The sequence below is a fragment of the Anomalospiza imberbis genome, chromosome 7 (genome assembly GCF_031753505.1).
Source record: "Anomalospiza imberbis isolate Cuckoo-Finch-1a 21T00152 chromosome 7, ASM3175350v1, whole genome shotgun sequence".
Lineage (NCBI taxonomy): Eukaryota > Metazoa > Chordata > Aves > Passeriformes > Viduidae > Anomalospiza > Anomalospiza imberbis.
Window position 1 is genome coordinate 34,238,049 of NC_089687.1, and position 18,273 is coordinate 34,256,321.

The 18,273-nt window shown below is 41.5% G+C and overlaps 2 long non-coding RNA genes across 6 annotated transcripts in view; both read left to right on the forward strand.

Annotated features, from left to right (window-relative positions):
* LOC137477440 (uncharacterized) overlaps positions 1 to 18,273 on the forward strand; it is a 110,590-nt gene that overhangs the window by 1,188 nt on the left and 91,129 nt on the right. For 2 of the 4 annotated variants that reach the window (XR_011000995.1, XR_011000998.1), the window contains exons 2-3: positions 142 to 3,663; positions 6,421 to 6,517. This is a non-coding gene — a long non-coding RNA (uncharacterized lncRNA). Of the gene's footprint in view, positions 1 to 141; positions 4,414 to 4,475; positions 4,770 to 6,420; positions 6,518 to 18,273 lie in introns of those variants that run through there. The other 2 variants (XR_011000996.1, XR_011000997.1) reach the window with 2 other exon arrangements.
* On the forward strand, positions 7,227 to 10,782 carry LOC137477441 (uncharacterized). Of its 2 annotated transcripts, none has more exons than XR_011000999.1 (3): positions 7,227 to 7,330; positions 8,180 to 8,219; positions 8,765 to 10,782. It is a non-coding gene; the product is annotated as an uncharacterized lncRNA (long non-coding RNA). The 2 variants fall into 2 exon arrangements; XR_011001000.1 differs by having other exon boundaries at positions 10,140 to 10,782.

Here is an 18,273-nt window from a genome sequence, read left to right on the forward strand (position 1 = left end):
AAAGGAAATTCTGCTCTTGCAGGCAGCAGGTGGTGATTAAGAAACAGAGCCTGCATTTTTAAGGACTCTATACTATTTAGTTGCCTGAAGACTTTTTTTCCTTTCTTTTTTCATCTTTTTTTTTTCCTTTTTCTTTACCAGTGTGAGATTGTGTGGTTGCGAATGCATGACATCTCACTGCTGAGCATGAGGGACAAAAGCTGTGTCTGGGCCGTGCTTTCCAGCAGACAATGCAAAGAATGGATGAAATGAGAGAAATCAAATAGCTGCTCCATCAAAACTCTCTCGGTCTAGTGAGGGATCCTGCATGGATGGAAGGGAGCAAAGTAAGGGCCAAAGAAGTTGAGCAGCCTTGAAATTGCTCCATTCTCCTCTTCCTGTTCCTGAGGCTGGGGACACTACATTTACACCAAATGGTGTTCTCTCTAAAGGAAAACTAAATGGGGTGTGAAGAGCAATTCAAGTCCCTGGGGAAATACAAGGAAACTAAATCAGATTGAGCATGTCAAAACCATATCAGGTGATAGAATTATGGAAGAACAAGGAAAGATGTAGACAAATATGGGGACGAAAAATAGGCGCTGAGTGTTTTGAAGCCTCCTGCGTCAATCCAGCTGGGACCAAGGGCATCCTGACCTTCCCAGGAAGCTGCTCAAGAGATTTGTCCTCAGGGTCTTCAAAAACCAAAGCTGAAAAAGAGCTAGACAGTAAAAATGAGAGCTGAGTTATTTTGACTGTATACTAAATGATGCTCCTAGCCCAGAATTTGGTGAAAAAGCAGATGTCACATTCCACTGTGGGGAATGGTGATGAGTTCTTTTAAAAGATCCAGAACTGAGATCACCATAATTTGTAGCCATGACTGGGAGCAAATGGAACTAAACAACTGTAAGAAATGAATTGTCAGTGAATTGTGTCCCCTTTTAGTGGAGTGTCTCAAGATCTACGTATATTTAAAGTACCACTTCTTTTATGGTCTTTCACTAGTGCAAATTTTCTAACAGAGCCAGCTTTATTATAATTTAGAAAAAATATTTTCTGGAGAATGACACAGAAGCCAAATACAGGGAGTAAGAAAAAATAGATGAAAATAGTGGGGAAGACCATCCTAAGGTAATCCTAAAGTATGCCAAGGGACACTATTAATGGTATATTTTGGAGAGACAAATGCAAGGAAGAAAAAGAAGCTAGTCTCTCCTTGGGAAGCTACTTAGAGATGATATTTTGAAGAAGACTTCCTGTAATTGAAAGAGACATGAAGAGAATGAGCATGAAAAAGGAGCACCCTGTAGGTGTAACCAAGCAGGTGTAAAATGAAAGTGGCAAATCTCCCAGTCTCTCCCTGGTTTCCTCCAGCTGCAGATCAGTTACATGATGAATTGTTTAGAAGGGAATTACAGAAACAAGGTATTAAAACAAAGTAACAAATACTAGAAACACAATGCATGGGACAGAAAATGAATCAAAAATACACCAGACTTGTGTTGTGTGAAGATCAAGATCTGTCATCTAATTACACACCCTGTTATACAGACAAGGGATGGTACTGGAGGTGACTCTGAAGTTTTCAGCCTGGTGTCTGTGTTCAGAGCTTGCTGCAATCTGGTCATCATCTCTTGCAGCCAAGTCTGTCTCTGAGTGTATGTGGGACAGATAATATTTTCCTTTCCATATGTATTTGAACAAATTGTATGAACTGTTATTAGAATAGGAGGGGATTCATAGGAATAAGAAATCATTTAGCCTGAACTGCAGCGACAGTCCAAAGCTTTTATGGGTCACTTTCTCCTCTGTGGCTCTAGACAGTGTGTGAGCAAACCTTCTCCAGATTCATCAAAAAGTTGCCACAGGAAAGTGAAAAATAATTTTAAGCAGTTGCATTTGGAAAACAAACAAATAAAATAATAAATTGATATAAGGCAGGAGAAGCTCTTCAGTTCCTGAGCAGTCTTAGCTGTTTTTTCTATTCAAACTCAGGGCAAAAGAAGCTTAAAATCCAGGGAAGAAAAGATTGGTTTTCTCTGTTCAGGACACAGCATGCAAAACCTAGAAGAAAGGCAGAGAATACATATGATCCCTCAAGGATAAAGGTCTTGTCTTGGTCAACATTTACTCTCTGGATGAAGGAGATGAAATCATCCCCAGTGTACACAGTGCTGTTTCTCTTCTTTATACTCATTACCTGAGGTGTTCCAAGCTGCAGTGGTGGCACAGGATTACGCTGTGTTTCCTTCCCCAGCAGAGAACAGCAGGCCATCAAGTAGGTTTCTTCAAACACACATGAGCTCCATAATATCCACACGTAATGCTGCTGAAAAGGGACTCAAGACAGTTAATCCCTTTGCTTATATTCTCTGTCCCAGATGGTTGATTGATTTATGAACATAGGAAATCACAAGTCCCCCAGTGACAGCCTAACAAGTAGTTTGTTTGGTTAAAAATAGAAGAAACTCAAAATTACCATCTTCATGTTTACAGGGATTTTTTTTTTTGTTAAATATTTATGTCAGATATGCTATCCTCTTCTAGAAAAAATATCAGCTGTCAGTGTGATTGAAAATAGCAGAGAACTTTTGCTTTTAACTGTCAATTTAGTTAAGAAAATTCAGCAGTAATTTTTTTCTAAGATATCAGCTTTTCATTAAAAATGGCAAGTCAAGGGTGATGAAATCCTGCAGAACTTGTCCCCGGCTTTGCTGCTGCATTGCTTTCTTTCTATAATTCGAAGCAAAATGCTCTTTTGGAGCCCTCCAGCCAGAGTCCCTGAGTGTCTTATGTTCTTCTGGAGCTCTTGGCTAGGTGAAATACTGGACTGAAAGCCATGAGAACATGGTTAGAAGAAATTCAGTTTTATATGTTTGCCATAAACCAATGAACCAAACATCCTTTCAAGTGTTGTCCAGGTGTTTTAATGCTCCCCCATTGCATTTGCAGGTGCAGAGCCGTACCTTGCAGCTTCTCTATTGCTGTGCCTGGCCTGAAGGCAGGGTTAAATCCAGCACAACCCTTTGACTGTGTGTTGGGATGTTGCTCATGTCCAAGAAGAGAGAGCAAACATTGTTTTCAGAAAGGTTCCTGAGGCTGTGTTGATTACATATATTTCAGGCCAGTTTAATGTATTTGCAGCCAGTTTCCCACCTGCTTCTCCTAAAGGCCCAAGGTACATGATGTCTGTAAAGTAGCCTGGGTGTTTTCCATGTTTTGGACTGTGACTCCAGCTGTGCCCAGTTTGCTGCCCTGGTGCTTAAATAAGGAGTAGTTTAAATCATTGTACTATGGAGATAACACGTATTTCAGCAAAGGCTGTGGTTTTCTTAAGAGCCTTGGAATTATGTGTTTAGTCCTTTCAAATCTCAGTGAGACTTTGAATACTTGCAGATACATTTCAAAAACCCCCCAAAACCTCTGTCTGAATTATTCCCAGGTTTGCTGCTCCCCCCTGGTCTACCTACCTGTATCTGCACCTGCCTGCACACCACTGTATTTATTCCAGAAGTTCTCCAGTCTTTATCCAGAAGGAATGTGTCCAGAACAAGCTGAAATATTTTGGAATATGTACTGAGACATTCGAATTAGGATGAAGCAGACCAGGCAATAGAAGTTACAAAAGATGGCTGCTGTCTATGCTGAGATCACTCAAACAGTGAATTTGGAAGTAATGAGGTAATAGTGAAATTTATTCAGAATTAATGTGTTCATATAAATATTCTACAGTAAATTATTTGCCAAATAACATTCATTACTTTGCAGCAGAGGTCATATAATTGAGAAAATGTATTTGTGAATAAATTATTCAACAATTAATGTAAGATGTAGCTGCTAAATTATTCACAGAGACTAATTCACCCAGTTCTAATTCATTTCCACTCTGAAAGTGTTTTTGGGTACATGTGCATTTGTCCCTGCCCATGGCAGGGGGGTTGGACTAGATGACCTTTAATGGTTCCCTCCAACCCAAACCTTTTAGGGCTTCTGTGATATGAGGGCATGGCTACTGCAGCCAGTAGTAAACACCATTTACTGTCTCTATCTGCAGCTGCAGTTACTGAATTTTTGTGCGGAGCCTCACCTACAGAAATCCATAGAAATGCTTCTTTTTGTCTCAAATTAACCTATTGCTTGCCTGGATAATTTCTCCCAGTGTTAACTACATTGGTATTAAAAAAAAAGAATACCACACATGCAAATTAGTTTTAAATTGAATTTGATTTCAAGACCAGTGTCACTGGAAGTCATTATGCCACATCCCACTAGCCCAAAGTTTTTTTTAAGAACCCAAACCCTCTAAGGTTACAGATCTTAACATTCTTTTTCCATGAAAGAAGTGGTTTGACCTCCATCAGCATCAACCTGCAAGATGATGATGTGATCCCTGAAATCACAGATGTGCAGAAGAGACTCGGACGCTGGTTTGTTCAGGGAGAAGACAAGCAGAGCTCCATGAGCTATTTGATTGCTAGACTGACTAATAACAGGAACCTGGTGTAACAGCACTGCTTCTGCTCATCAGCATGTGCTTGTCTTTTCTCTGAGGTAGAGAGGACAGCACCACTTTGTGATGGCACTGAAATCTATCCCTTCGTGGAGGGCCCCCATCTCAGGGTGGGCTGGCTAGACTCACAGGGCAGCCCCAGTGTGTCAGAGCTCCAGATGCTGTTTGCAGGACAGGGAAAAGGCTGAGGATTCTCTGTGGCTGCTGCAGTGCCAGACAATCACAGTGCAGGAGGGAGATAAGAATTACATGTGTATTAAGGAGGTTAAGACATGACAAAAAAAGATGAGATTAAAAACTATCCTTTTTTTTTTTTTTTTTTTTTTGTAGCTAATTGTAGTCTAGGGTAACAAAAATAGTGTGCTTCCTGAAGTAAAATGTGACTGCAGAGAAACACCAGAGACAAGCATAATAAATGCACATAATTCAAGCTCTCATGTTTCCTCTGTTTGAGTGAGGGAGCAGCTTTGCCAGCTGTGCTTACCAACTGCTCCAGAAACATGGAGTGGGCTCCTTTAGGGAACAGCCAGCTGGGGAGTGATTCCATCCTTGTCAGAGGCATCCCACGGCACACAGGGGTCACTGATGTTCCCTAGTTAGGTACCTTGGGGATGGCTTTTTCTTGGATTTCTTTGAACAGAGGCGGGATTTCTGGGTGCATGTGCAGGGGTGTGAGGAGCAGCAGGTGCAGTCTTTGCCACTGGCTGTTTTGCTCAGGTGGTCCCAGGTGTGCTCCCCTCTTGCCCAGCCCTCAGCCCTTCCAGCAGCTCTTTCCCAGGGAGGATGTGTCTCCATTGGAGGAGGTGAGACTCTCACTTTTGAGTGGTTTCCCACTTGAAGCCGCAAAGTGGATGTTGGATGCTTTGCTATCAGCAAACTTTATTTTTCTTCCAAGCTCTGTTTGAATCAGTCTGCTTGCAAGTGGAGGGGAAGTATCCTCCACCAGAAAAAAAAAACATTTTAACCCAGCCATTTTTCCTAAGAGGCAGATCTGCGTATTTGGGATATTTGGGAATCAGACTCTTGGTAAATTTATGGTCCATGGTGAGGTGTTAGGGGCAATTTTTAAGAGCAGCTTCCAGTGCAAATGGGCTATGACAAGGCACATCAAATATATGTGGACTTCCAGGAGCTGAACCTGTGCTGTTGATTTAAATCTACTTTTGGAAGTTTAACATAGTCTTTATTTGATAGAGTGGAAATCTAACCTAAAGCAAGAGAATATTTTTGTATTATTCTCTATTTCAAGGACATACTATTTTAAGATAGCTGTTGTCTGTAATGCTCCTTACTTTATTTTACATTTTCTCCCATATATCATACCCAGAAATTTGGAACAGATCACTTGTTCCATTGACACAATTTCTTATTCCCACTGAACCAGAATGCCCAAATTTGCAGTATTCATTTACAATTTCATTCTGTGCTGCTGAAGTGTAATGAATACATGGATGCCTCAGTAGGAGACCCTGATGCCTTGCACAATAATCATGAAAATTAACCAGCCCAAGCATAAAATGTACTCTTGCCCTTACCGTGATCATATTGGTATTAATCAGAAGGAAAAGAAGCTATTAACTGAGTCACAAAGACTACGAAAGAAATTACTCATTTCCAGTGAGTGAGATGCTTGAGTTTTCACAACAAAACTCTTTTATGCTCTCCACAGTCACCATGGTTGCAGCTGCCCAACTCTTACCTGCCTCTGAAAGCTTTTTGGCAGGCAGGGCTGGGCATGGTTGCTTGGTCCTCAGCAGGTCTGGGCCCCAGAACTGTCTCAGGATGTGCTGGTTTGCCCTGTGTTTTTGTGTGAAATTTAGCAACAAGTTCTATGTGAAACAAACATGTTAGGCTCTGGAACGTTTCACACTGCATCTCTCTGTGGTCTCCCTGAACTAAATGTGCTTTGTTTTTACGGTTGGTGGCAGGAGCAGCTGCTGATGTGTCTGGTGCTACAGCAATGAAGCACTCAAATCGTGGGCCTGAGAGAAAAGAAATCTGTCTAGACTGAGCTCAGGCTCAAAGGTGGGTTAGTGCAGTTTAATGAATTATCCTGTGTTAGCTGAACAGCGTGTGCCTGTACCCAAAAGGTGAGTCAAAGGCCGGTCAGAAGACCTCTCTGACATTCTGTTTCCATGCAGCTGTGTGCCTGGCAGGAGATCAGGAGGTGGCAGTATTGCTGTGCCAAGGCTCTCTTCCTGCTGCTGCCTCTTCATTCCCTGCTCTGTCTGACAGGAGGGCGTTCTGACTACACAAAAATATACTTTTTATAATCACCTCTAAGAATATTATGACAGGCGATTAATAATCTGACAGCAAAGTGACTATTTTTAATGGCTTTAAATGAAGGCTTTAAAGCAATCCTCACTGTAATCCCATTACTGCAGGAGACGTTTAGGTAGCTCAATGTGTGCTGCCTTTGCTCTACCTTGGTGAGACCTAGGCTACCACAAGCAATAAAAAAGCTTCAGGGCAGAATTGACCTGCTGGTCATGTAAATGTGACAGCAACTTGGTTATAAAATGTAGGTGAAGAAGAAGGGATTACAAGAGACCTCGCCCCTGATAAGTCACAGCTGTACTAATTACCAGAGAAGAGCAGCCTTGCCCTTAATGGGTTGCAGCTGTGACTAATAAAGGTAAGTGTGATAAAGGGGTGGGCTGGCTGGCCTGGGAGAGCCTGGACAAAGAGGACCTAGGGGAGGAAGGAACGATCCAGAGAGACACAAAGAACAAGACAAGGGAGAGAGCTGCTGCTGCAGAAGATCTGCTGTGAGGTCAGCCTGGGTCTGCTGGAGTTAGAGGCTGCTGTGGGAGCCTGCAGCCACACTGGAGCCAGGTAAAGGCCTGTGGTCAGAGGCAGCAGGGAAATACTTGCAGTGATATTCCAGCAGGAGCAGCCAGCAGTCAGAGCCTGTCAGAGAAGCCAACAGCAGGAGTTTGCTGGTGTCAGAGTCAGGATGGCTGAACTGTAAAGGAAAGTAAACTGGGACCCTTTTCATGATGTGAAACAAGAGTCTGTGTCTCAGCTCATTTCTACCCCTAATGAGAGGTCTACTGCAACAATGAAACATCTTAATTAGCCACAAAGGAGTGTCTGTTTGCACAGAGAATATTATGGGTCTGAGGCTAGACACCTGGTTTTTAAAGGGAGACACTGAAGTGTGCATAGCATACTACAATACTGATTTTCCTGTTACACAACATAAAACTTCATCCAGATTCTGCTAAAAACTGAGTTTAAATAGTCTGCAAGGTGAACTTGGAGCATTCCTAGCAATATTTGGGAGCTTTAGATGAGATTTTGCACAGATGACAAGTGCTCATTGGTACAGTATCCTTGGTAAGACTTAGCCTGATCATAGGTACAGGCTTCCTTGCTACTGGATTTCACCTACTTCAGTTTTCATTTGAGAATCTCAAACCTGCTGTTACTAAAGCCCAAAGGAAAATGTGCCTTCGCCTTAGAAGGAGCTTTAGAAAAATAATAAACAAAGCACCTCCTTTGCCTTATAGAGAAAGCTGTTTAGCTTTCAGCTAAAATTGTGACGCTTTAGCAAGATACTGAACAGTACAATAAACTGTTTTTTCCTGTGGTATGTGCCAACACACAATGGGTGTATTTGAAAGAGGATTGTTAAAATATTTTGAATGCTCACTGGTAAATGTTACATTGTATGTGGCTTAGGTCCAGGATGTGACAGATACGACAGCTGGCTGTGATTCAGGTAAGGAACATGAATGATTCACAAGGTTGGTGGAAGTGGAGTAAGTAATTCTTTCATCTTGATAATTTCCTCCCTGAAGCAAAGTATCTCACATGCAGTGACAGCTTTGTAAAATAGTGTGATGGCCAATAAGGATGGGGGAGCTCAGAAAAGACCTGCTAGAGCAGATTGGATTTGATATAAAGGATGGAGCCTATCTCTCTGTCCTTCTAAAGGTATTTTTTTGTTTGTTTGTTTTTTTTTTTTTTTTTTTATTTTCCTCTTCCTGTGTATGTAGAGAACTGTTAGGAATGAAAGGTAGCTGGCCCACTACACTAATATATCTGCTTTGATAATTCTAAGAGCTGTTTTATTCAGGAAGAGGATGCAAAGACTTAGAAGAATGTAGTTACTTGTGTAATTTGAAAACCTTGGAAAAATCCTGAGGGGCAGTAGTCTGAGGAACAAATGCTGTTTACTTGTCTGGAAAAATATAGCCAGATACAGCTTTTATGTAGCTTTCTGATGTGGCTTTATTATAAAATACCCATGTGATTTGTTCTCAGTTGGCTGTTTTCCAGCTAGAAGAGCCCTGAAATGCACTTAGCATGTTTTCAACTTCTGCTGTCTGGGACCTTCTCACTTGCTTTAACAGTGTCCACAGAGAGTGCCTTTCCCTGAGCTAGTCCCAGGATCTGGTAGGGCTGGGATGTAATCTGTGGAGGCATTCTTGCAGCTGGCTGGAGGAGGAGGAATCACTTGTGCTGCTGAACAGATGTACAATGAGTTGGCAGAAGCTGGATCTTGCCAAAGATAAAAAAGGATAGTCCCTCTGCCAGGCATAGCAGAAATGGTCAGAAGCTCCTGGTTTCTATGACCATGATCACCTCAAAATTGTTGCCAGACTAGGTACTCTTGACAGAATGATTTCACATAGAGTTGACTTCAGTATCTGTTTCGACCTCCTTTTACTCTGCTTCTCTTTGTCAGTTGATTCTTGAGATATTGATCCTTCCTTTTTTTTTTTTTTCCTTTTTCTTCTCCTGTCACCCTACTCTCCTGAGGCCTCATTGCAGGACATCAGCTCAGTGCTTTGTGAGGCTGTAGGCTCACAGTTGTGCATTTACTCAGCAAAATGCTCCTCATGTGTTTTATGAAGATGGTCAGAAATTGGGGTCCTGTTTTGTACAGGGAAAGAAATAGAAGAGACACTGGCCTTTAAAGTTATCTTAGTCTATCCTTCTTATTGTCTACAGTCATAGAACTATGTGCATTAGGATGAAAGCTGACCTTACTGAAGAGAATACAATGTTGCTTAGCAAATCCACTTGCAAGAAAGCTCAAAAGCAATTACACTAGGTAAACAAGAAAGGATGTAGTAGATCTTGTCCCTTTTTCTAGCTGAGTACTAAATACAAAGCTGATGGGATTATTTGATTTCACATTCCCAAATCCTACTGTGTGTTATCTTTGCCAAATGACTTTCATGTAATCTTTAGTGTGCATAAGTACATGTTAACAAAAAAAAAGGCAAAAAAGCATAAAAATCAAAGTATTACCACATGAACATTGTGATACCAGGTTTGTCATTTGTTGTGTTTTGTTTTGTTGGGATTTTTTTCCTGTGAAATGTAAGCCTATTGGTGTGGAAACTGTAGGAACTCATTATGTTTTCTCTCCAGAGTGCAAATTCCTAAAATACCTAATATGGTATGGAAGCTGAACATATCTTATTTGTTAAAGGAATGAAGAAAGCTTTGTGTAGCTGATTTTCACCTGAGGTAGTTGCCTTTGTTTTCCTGGTTTCTATCAGATACCAATAAATTGGAGCAAAACTGAGGGATTCCTTCTTTTGGAGATTCACCTGTTTTCTGATATCTTTTGTCCTTCTGAGTTTTGTCAGCATAGACCATAAAGCTCCCTGTCCTTCTCCTGTTTTAGAGGGCATGGTGAAAACTTCAGCTTGCCACCTTGTCTTCAATGGGTTTCTGAGCAATCAGCAGTAGAGAAGAAATTGAAAAGAGCTGTGTAAAAACCATAATGATTCTTCACTTCACTGCAGCTGCCATCCAGGGGGGCTGTTGTCCCTAAATTCACAGCCCAGATGGTGCTGTGGCTTCTGCCCTGAAGTTTTGAGGCTCTTTAGTACTCCTCATAGCTATTTCTGAAGGAAGTAATTTACGTCCTTTGTAATCAAATGTACAAGAGGAAATCAACTAGATCATTTCTCCTTTCTGTGTTTCAGGGAAAGCAAAGTACTCCAAGAATTTTAAAAAGAGATAGAAGCACTGATTTCATGCTGTCTGTCTGGTGTGTTGTCTATTGAATATGCCATGCTGTGTGTCCAGCTTGTGCCCGTGACCTGCATTGTAACACAGTGGACATGAAACCACTTCAAAATCTGTTGTTCAAATACAAGCCTGGCCTCATCTTCCCTGTCTGAGGACCCAGGGGTGTGCCTAGGGAACAAGAGCATCTACTTTCATGTGAAACTAGGGAATGGTGTCTTAGATTGTGTCTTGCATTTCTGATTGTGAATTTGCTTCTGTTTGTTAAATATATTGAGGTTTAAAGGCTTGCAAAACTCCCTCTCGTCCAGATTTGATTGCACATTCATTGCTTATTACCTACTGGCATGCTGCTTGCTGTACATTTGTGCTAACAGTAATAATTCTACTGTAATAAGCACTTCAAGATAGGAGCTCTGGAATCCGGCCACACAAGTCCAATTTGACACCTTGGAAATGATGAGGAGGAAAATGGCACATGCATGAAATAATGTCACCTTAGGCTTGGGCAATTTTCTAAGGATGCCATGATGGCCTTTCTGCTGTAGGAATGGATGGGGGCTGCAGGTCCATCGTCTACCTTACAGCCAGGAAAATACATGAGTATCTCAGTGCAGGAATGGCATCTCCAAGTACAGCACTCTTACCATTCATAACTGTGCTGTGCAATTGCATTTCCATTCAGTTCTGCCTGACATTTAGGCTTTTTGTGATAGGAAATTCCGTAAGATGCCCGTGTGCTGTGTGAAGTGGCATCTTTCATTTATTTGACATTGGCATGCAGGTAATTTCATTGCTCAGACTCCTGTTCTCATATTATGAATCAGTAGAAAAAGGAGACATGGATCATTTTTGTATTATGCCCTCCACAATCATAAATAGTTTAATAAAATTGCTTCAAACTGTATTGTAAAGTGAGAATGCAGATTTAATAGTGTTCTACAAAAGAAAAAAAGCTTTGTCTTTTTGTTTTAAATCCTTTAGGATGGTTACAGAAGAGGAGAAAGGATTGTAGATGCAGTATTTCTTAACTTAATTGTAGGTGGAATTAAGTTAGAAAGAATACTGTAGGTAAAATAGCTATTCAGTCAAAATGTTATTTTATCAAAGCTGGAGGGTTTTGCAGAGGCATATTTATTTCTAGGATCTTCTTGCTGGGGACTCTTGGGTCTGCGGCAGAAAGCAGCATTTTACACACTGACCTCTGCTGCAAAGAACTTGTGTTAAAGTCCCTTTTTTAGTCAAGAGAAAGCAAGAAATGGAAAAAAATGCTTTATAACTTGCAGTCCTTGGGACATTGCAAACTGCAGATCTTCATATATGTTCTTTGAAAAAAAAAAATTGCAAATGTATCTCTTCTTCATTTGGCAGGAAGGCAAATTTCAGCATCTTGGCTTTTACCTTGAAATAAAAATTGTTGCTTTCTGCTTAGAGTATTTCATCCTCTCTGACCTTGCTGGGGAAGTCTAGGGAGCACTGGGGAATAGCTGCAGCACATTCCTGATACCTGTCTGGGGGAAGGTGGGAGGGATGTTCAGCCAATTGTTAGGAAATATTTGTATTGGTATTTGTTTTAAAGTATCACGTAAGGGACCAGTCACAGCTTGGCTTCAGTGGTGCTACAGCTGCCACATAGAGGAGTTCCCCTTTTCTGAGGAATCAGACCTGTAAAGTAGGTGAGGTAGACAGTGGATGGGAGGAGGGAAATGCTCTTGTGGGTTTATAGAGGGGGAAAAAGGGATGTGAACTGATCTCCTTGATCTTGATGGGAGACTTTAATAGAATTAGAGCTGCAGGTTAAAGACTGCCCAAGGTTCAGAGGAGTCCTTCAGCCTCTCCTCAAGCCTGGGGAGCTCCTCTGTCTCACCCTGTCCTAGGGACAGCCAGGAGGTGCCTAGCAGTGAGCCAAAGCAGGTAATGGGTCTAGCAGATACTCCTTGTGTGTTCAATAATGTGTTTGCTTATGCCAAGTGAGGTAAGCAATGCTGGCTTCCATAAAGGTCCTATTAAAATACACCACATGGGTGGTAATTGTAGTCTTTATGCCTCATAAACCCTCCCAAGCATCAATGCCTTTCTTCCCTGGGTGCTGTGCAAATGAAAAGCTGAATCTTACCACTGCCCCAGCTGAAGATGCTTTTTGAGCACCTTCTTCCTCAGGAGAGGACAAGGCAATGTGTGCAGTGATCCAAAACTATGAAATGAAAGTCTTAGCATGCCACCTCTTGCACCAATTCCTGGTAGTATTTTGTAGGCACTTGCCAGACATTGGAAACGAATGCAGAAGGAGGTATTAGTATGACAGTAAACTAGGAATATTATAAATAAAATAGTTCATATAATAAATGATTGAGTGATGCAATAGAAGGTAAAGATTCATGAATCTCCAGCCCTTTTTTACCCCCATGTAGTGGTATACTTAGGTTCTTCCAGCAAGAAACACCTAGCTATCGTCCCTTTCCTCTCTCACATTCCTTGAGGTGGAATTTTGCTCTGCTGCAGTTAGTGAGTCTGTAAGTGCTGATGCTGAGATTTCACCCCTAGTATTTTCAGGGTGACTGAGATCTGCAATGGTTTCTGTGCAGAGACCTGAAGGAACTGAGAGCTGGGAGGAAAGTCTGCAACCTGTTTCCCTCCCTCCTTTCTATAGGACGTGAGAGAAACTGCTCCTTCTCAAAACACCAACTCTTCAGATTCATTGGTGCTTTGCTCAACATGAAATAGTCTTGATTTAAGGGATATTGAAGCAGCTGGAGTCAGGTGGTTTTTAGACCTTTCTGAATTGTTTCCTAAATGTAATGTAAGTTGCAGTGAGAAATTTATAGCAGTATGAGAACAGGCATTTCAAAATGTCAGGTTGTGTCTGTAAATTGCCATGTCTTGTAATAAACCCGCCTGTCAAGTAACTGGCAATCTCAGCCTGCTGGTGAATCTGATTTTGCTGTGTGCTTTCTCCTGAGTGAATCACAGAGAGAGCAAAACTAGTGATTTTTTTCTTATGCTCTTAACGTTTTTTTTTTGAAATTCAGGTGAAAGAAAACATGAGCTGTGAAGTTAAGTGAAACCAGTTAAAGGCAACTCAAGAAGATAAAATGTTTAAGCTGTATCATTAAGCATTTAAATCAGGAATTCTTTTAACTGGGATTTGTTCTTCAAATCAACTCCTTAACATGGTTATATGCATAAGAAAGAGTAACCTAAAGAAATCTTCCTTTAAATATTTGGTTCACCATATATTGTGTATTATCCCTAATGAACATTTTGAGTAGGCATATGGTATGATGTGTGATGGGCTTTATTTCTTCTAGCTCAGCCATCTGATCTGAAGAAGGAAGTGAAATTATAGCCATAAAACTGTACCCTCTGATTCACCTTCCTGTTCTATTTATGATTTTTGCAGCCAGGATGTATAAACTCCAAAGTCAGCATTCAGATGGGTGGGTATATAGTTAGCTCATTTCTCTACACGTGTCCTCAGAGTGGAATAGTAAATCTGGTTATTTCTGAAAGCACTGTTCCGCAATAGTGTAATTATAATTCTTTCAGCATGTTTGTATTTAAATGTGGTATATGAGAGGAATGAAACCATGTTCTTCGAGTGCTATCTCTGAAGGTCATTAGACATCAGTTGTATTAAAACACTGAAAAGATACCAGGGGTATAAAGCCTCTGATTGGCACTTACCCAAAATTCTTTGCCCATTTTCTGTTATTGCTTATTTTTCCTCTTACTAGCACACACAGACAGTTGTAACAAGGAGAATTTACAATGGGGTGTGTTTTAATAAATATTAGAGTCTTCCAAAGTGCTTGACTTTAAGAAAGTGTGTGCCTGCCTCTCTGCTTTAATGGTTGCTAAAACATATCCAACTAAATTGCAAAAAAGACACACTGATGTTGTAGGCAACAGTTTGTGGTGACTGGCAGTGGGGCCGTGCTTTATGCACACAGTTTGTGGTGCCTGGCAGTGGGGCTGTGCCGTGGCACACGGTTTGTGGTGACTGGCAGTGGGGCCGTGCCATGGCACACGGTTTGTGGTGACTGGCAGTGGGGCCGTGCTGTATGCACACGGTTTGTGGTGACTGGCAGTGGGGCCGTGCTGTATGCACACGGTTTGTGGTGACTGGCAGTGGGGCTGTGCTGTAGCACTCAGTTCATGGTGATTGGCAGTGGGGCTGCAGCCCAGCCTCATCCCCAGTGGGCACAGCTGTGAGAAGCAGGTGAGCAGCATTGACAGCAACGAGCCATGGAGTGCCCAGGTGCACTGAGCAACCACCAAAGGGAGCAGAGGGCACACAGGTGCACTGCATGAAGAGGAGGCTATAAAAGGCTGGGCTGAAGAACAAGAGAAGCAGATGCTTGAAGCCATCTTTGGTGGTGGCTGTGGCTCTACCGTTGTCCTGATACTCTGACCTTGAAATTGTGCCAGCATCCTAAAATATATTTGATGAAAAACTTTTCCAGCAAGGTGAGCATTTTTGGCAGCTTAATTCTTGGTGTTTTTTTTTTTTCTTATTTTACTGATCTAGTTTTCACGTGGTTCAAGCTCAGGCTAGAACAGTTTTGGCATCACTTCTCTGCAAGGAAAACCAGAACCTGTCCTAAGCTGGGACTCCCAATAGCTGTGCTTTGGGTAAGAGCCACTAGAGGGTCAGCAACATGATGTGGTAGCCTCCCTGTGCCTGGTGACTCTGATGTGTATTAATTACAGGGTGGGGAATGGTTCAGTCTCTGATATGCAAGGCTCTGTGTTCTCATAAATATTTTGGTTTCAGCATGTTCAGTCTTGGAGAATTTTAAAAAACATTGTGTGACACTTAGGGAATAATTCATTTTAGCCTCCAACTACCCCTAGTTATGGGTGGTGATTATTTCAAGGGGTCTTCAAATTTCCATCAGTATTTCCACAGTAAAATATTGCTCTGTGGTTGTATCTCTGTATAAGAAAGGAGAAAAAGGGTTTTTCTTCCCCTTTGCAGCTAATTTGGTAAAGAATGTTTAACTGTGCTTTAGCTAAACTGGTCTTCCCCACCCAAGCTGAGGCAGATGCTGCAGTGCTGTGAATTATCTCTTGTGCAGTGGAATGAGGGGGCCTGAGTACAGGCAGATCAGGAATGGTGCAGAGACTTGATCCCAGGTCACCAAGCAACAAGCTGGGTGTCAGCCCTGTTTGGGTGGCTACCAAAAAGGGTGCTCATTTGGGCAGAAGAAATATCAAGAATGTGGCAAACACAGAAAACAGGGGCTGGGGGATTTAAGCAGATAGTATCTTGTATAATCGCTAATTACAGTACATCTATGGCCTAATAAACATCCAGATTGAGCAGGACTGGGAGAGGTGCCAGCTTGGTGCAGTGCCAGAAATCAGCCTGGCATTTTAAACCTCATTCTGGTCATTCTTTTCCACACGACAAAGCACATCTGCAAATGTTTACAAAATGCTTTATTGCTGTGGATGTTACCTGTCCTTGCCTTTGGTACATCCCTGTCTCCCTTCCTGTGGATAGTGCTTCACCTGGTGTGGTGTACAGCAGGATAACTTTAGCACTGGTGTGTTGCTGCCAAAAGGGTAAATCTGATTTCCTCAGGGGTGTTATAAAAGCACAGAGGACATAGAAGACATTCCTGAAGCTCAATAATAGCAGAAATTCATTTGGGATGTTTATCAAGTATTCTTATTTCCCCTTGTCCCATCTCTTTTCAACTGTTACTTGTCCCAGGCCACCCTTGTTGTTAGAATTTACAAAAGAAAATTGATTTTTTTCCCCCTCTTCATGATAAAGCCTTATGATCCAAGTCACCTGAGGAATGCCTATAAAATCACATAAGCTCCAGACATCTGAAGTTGCTCAGATTTTCCTGAGAATGCAAATACTCTTGTGAAGCTGTTTGAGTTGTTCTGAGAAGAGATTAATTTGATTAGCTGAGAAATGCTGACAAGGCTGATGTATGTTTGTAATGGGCCATACTGCCATTTCCTATAGGAAACCTCATGGGCAAGGGGCACAGGAGAGGGATTCTTTCAGGAAGCTCCTCTAGTAAAGCTGCTAGTCCACTAATTAATAATGTCCCTTGTTCATTAGCCTGGCAGAGTACTGAGCTAGGAAATCACAGGACTGCTGGGAAATGGTCACGGTACCAGAAATGACCATGGAGAGTGTCCTAATTCTGAGAAGAAATGACCATGGAGAGTGTCCTAATTCTGAGAGGGTGCGTTAGGCAGTACCTCTCCTCAGAGCCACACAGGTGTCCCTGTCAGACACCACTAGCTGGGGTGTGCAGGGTGATACTGAGTGCATGTTGACGGAGTTGCTAGAGATTCAGGCTGGCGTGGATGCACGACAAAACAGATAATTTCCTTAAGCTGTTTTTATCAGTAAAGAATGAAATAGCTTTTCCCCTTTTGAGTGACTCCACTTTAATCCAGCTAAGAAACAATGCCAGGCTTTATTGGTGTAAAGGGACTTGCTTTGCTCTCTGCATGAATTGTTCCTGTGCTACAAATCAATAAGAACCTGCAATATTTATGTGACATCCTAAAATCCTCTATCCAAAAGCTCACTCTGGCAACAAATATATGAAAATTCCCTCTACTTGGTCTATTAGAGCCTTCAGCTGGGAAATGTCAGCAAAAGACAGCTCAGCTGAAACATAACCTGCAGTTTTTCTTGAATGGATGAGACACTGGTGATGCAAACTATTGATGCCCTCAGAAAGGTGCAGTTAAAGAGCATTTTTATTTATTTTACAGCATCAACCTCTGTTCCCACAAATGAAGTCATCCTTTAAAAATAACACAGAAACAACCATCTCCTGCAGCAATTTTCACCTCTAAGAGCTGGAGAAGGTGTGTTACTCTCCACTGGAGTAGCTCTAGGAAAGAAAATGGGAGGTTTCTTTGTTCGTGTTTATAGGTACAAAGCTGGTTTTACAAAATCACTGCCAAGTTCTCTTTTAAGATTTTTGTGTTGTCATCTTCTATGTGTATTACCTTATTCCTTCTTTGTGTAAATTAATATTAACTGGTGCCAATTCTATTTTTTATTGAGACATACCCAGAAAATAAGGGGGTGGCAGAAACCCTTCTGTGCTCAAATTAGCCCATTAGTTCTAATAATGTAAAGTAGTTTTACTCCAAGATCAGATTCAGTGAGCAGCATGTGAAATATGGCTATTGCAGAAGAGAGGCATAATATTCCTGATTGTGCTTTTTTGCTTATAGTGTAGCATCTCAATTAAACACGAAGGTGTTTTTTTTCAAAAGCTGCTGAACAGACTATTTTTAGATGAAGAATCTGGCACAACCCACTAATGAGAAGTTTATTCTTTGCTGCTGCTAGCCACAGCCTCTTTTTTTTTCTCCCCCTTAACTTTGTTTAAAAGCCAAATAAGTAAATATTGCTGGGCTCTTGCCTTTTTAATCTGAAGATCAAATAATTCCCATGAGGAGCTTCTGTCTCTTCTTGTACAGCTGTACTCCTTCATAATCAAGGGCCAGCATTTTAAAGTGGCTGATAAATATTGAGTGCTTTAAATTCTGGGTGCTCAGTTTGACATGTTCAAAAGGGCTGATTTTCAGGAAGTCCCATGACACCCACTATTAAAATCTCAGTATTTTCTAGCTGGCTACACAGAATTCCTGGCCAAACACCACTACTTTGTAGTGGTATTTTAAAGCAAGATTCTTTATCAGGAAGGGTGGTGTCTTGTGGAAGCAGTGCCATGGGTTTGAGTTCACCTTTGGGGCTGTAAAGTAATAGGGGAGCTCAAATGCATGTCCTGTGGATG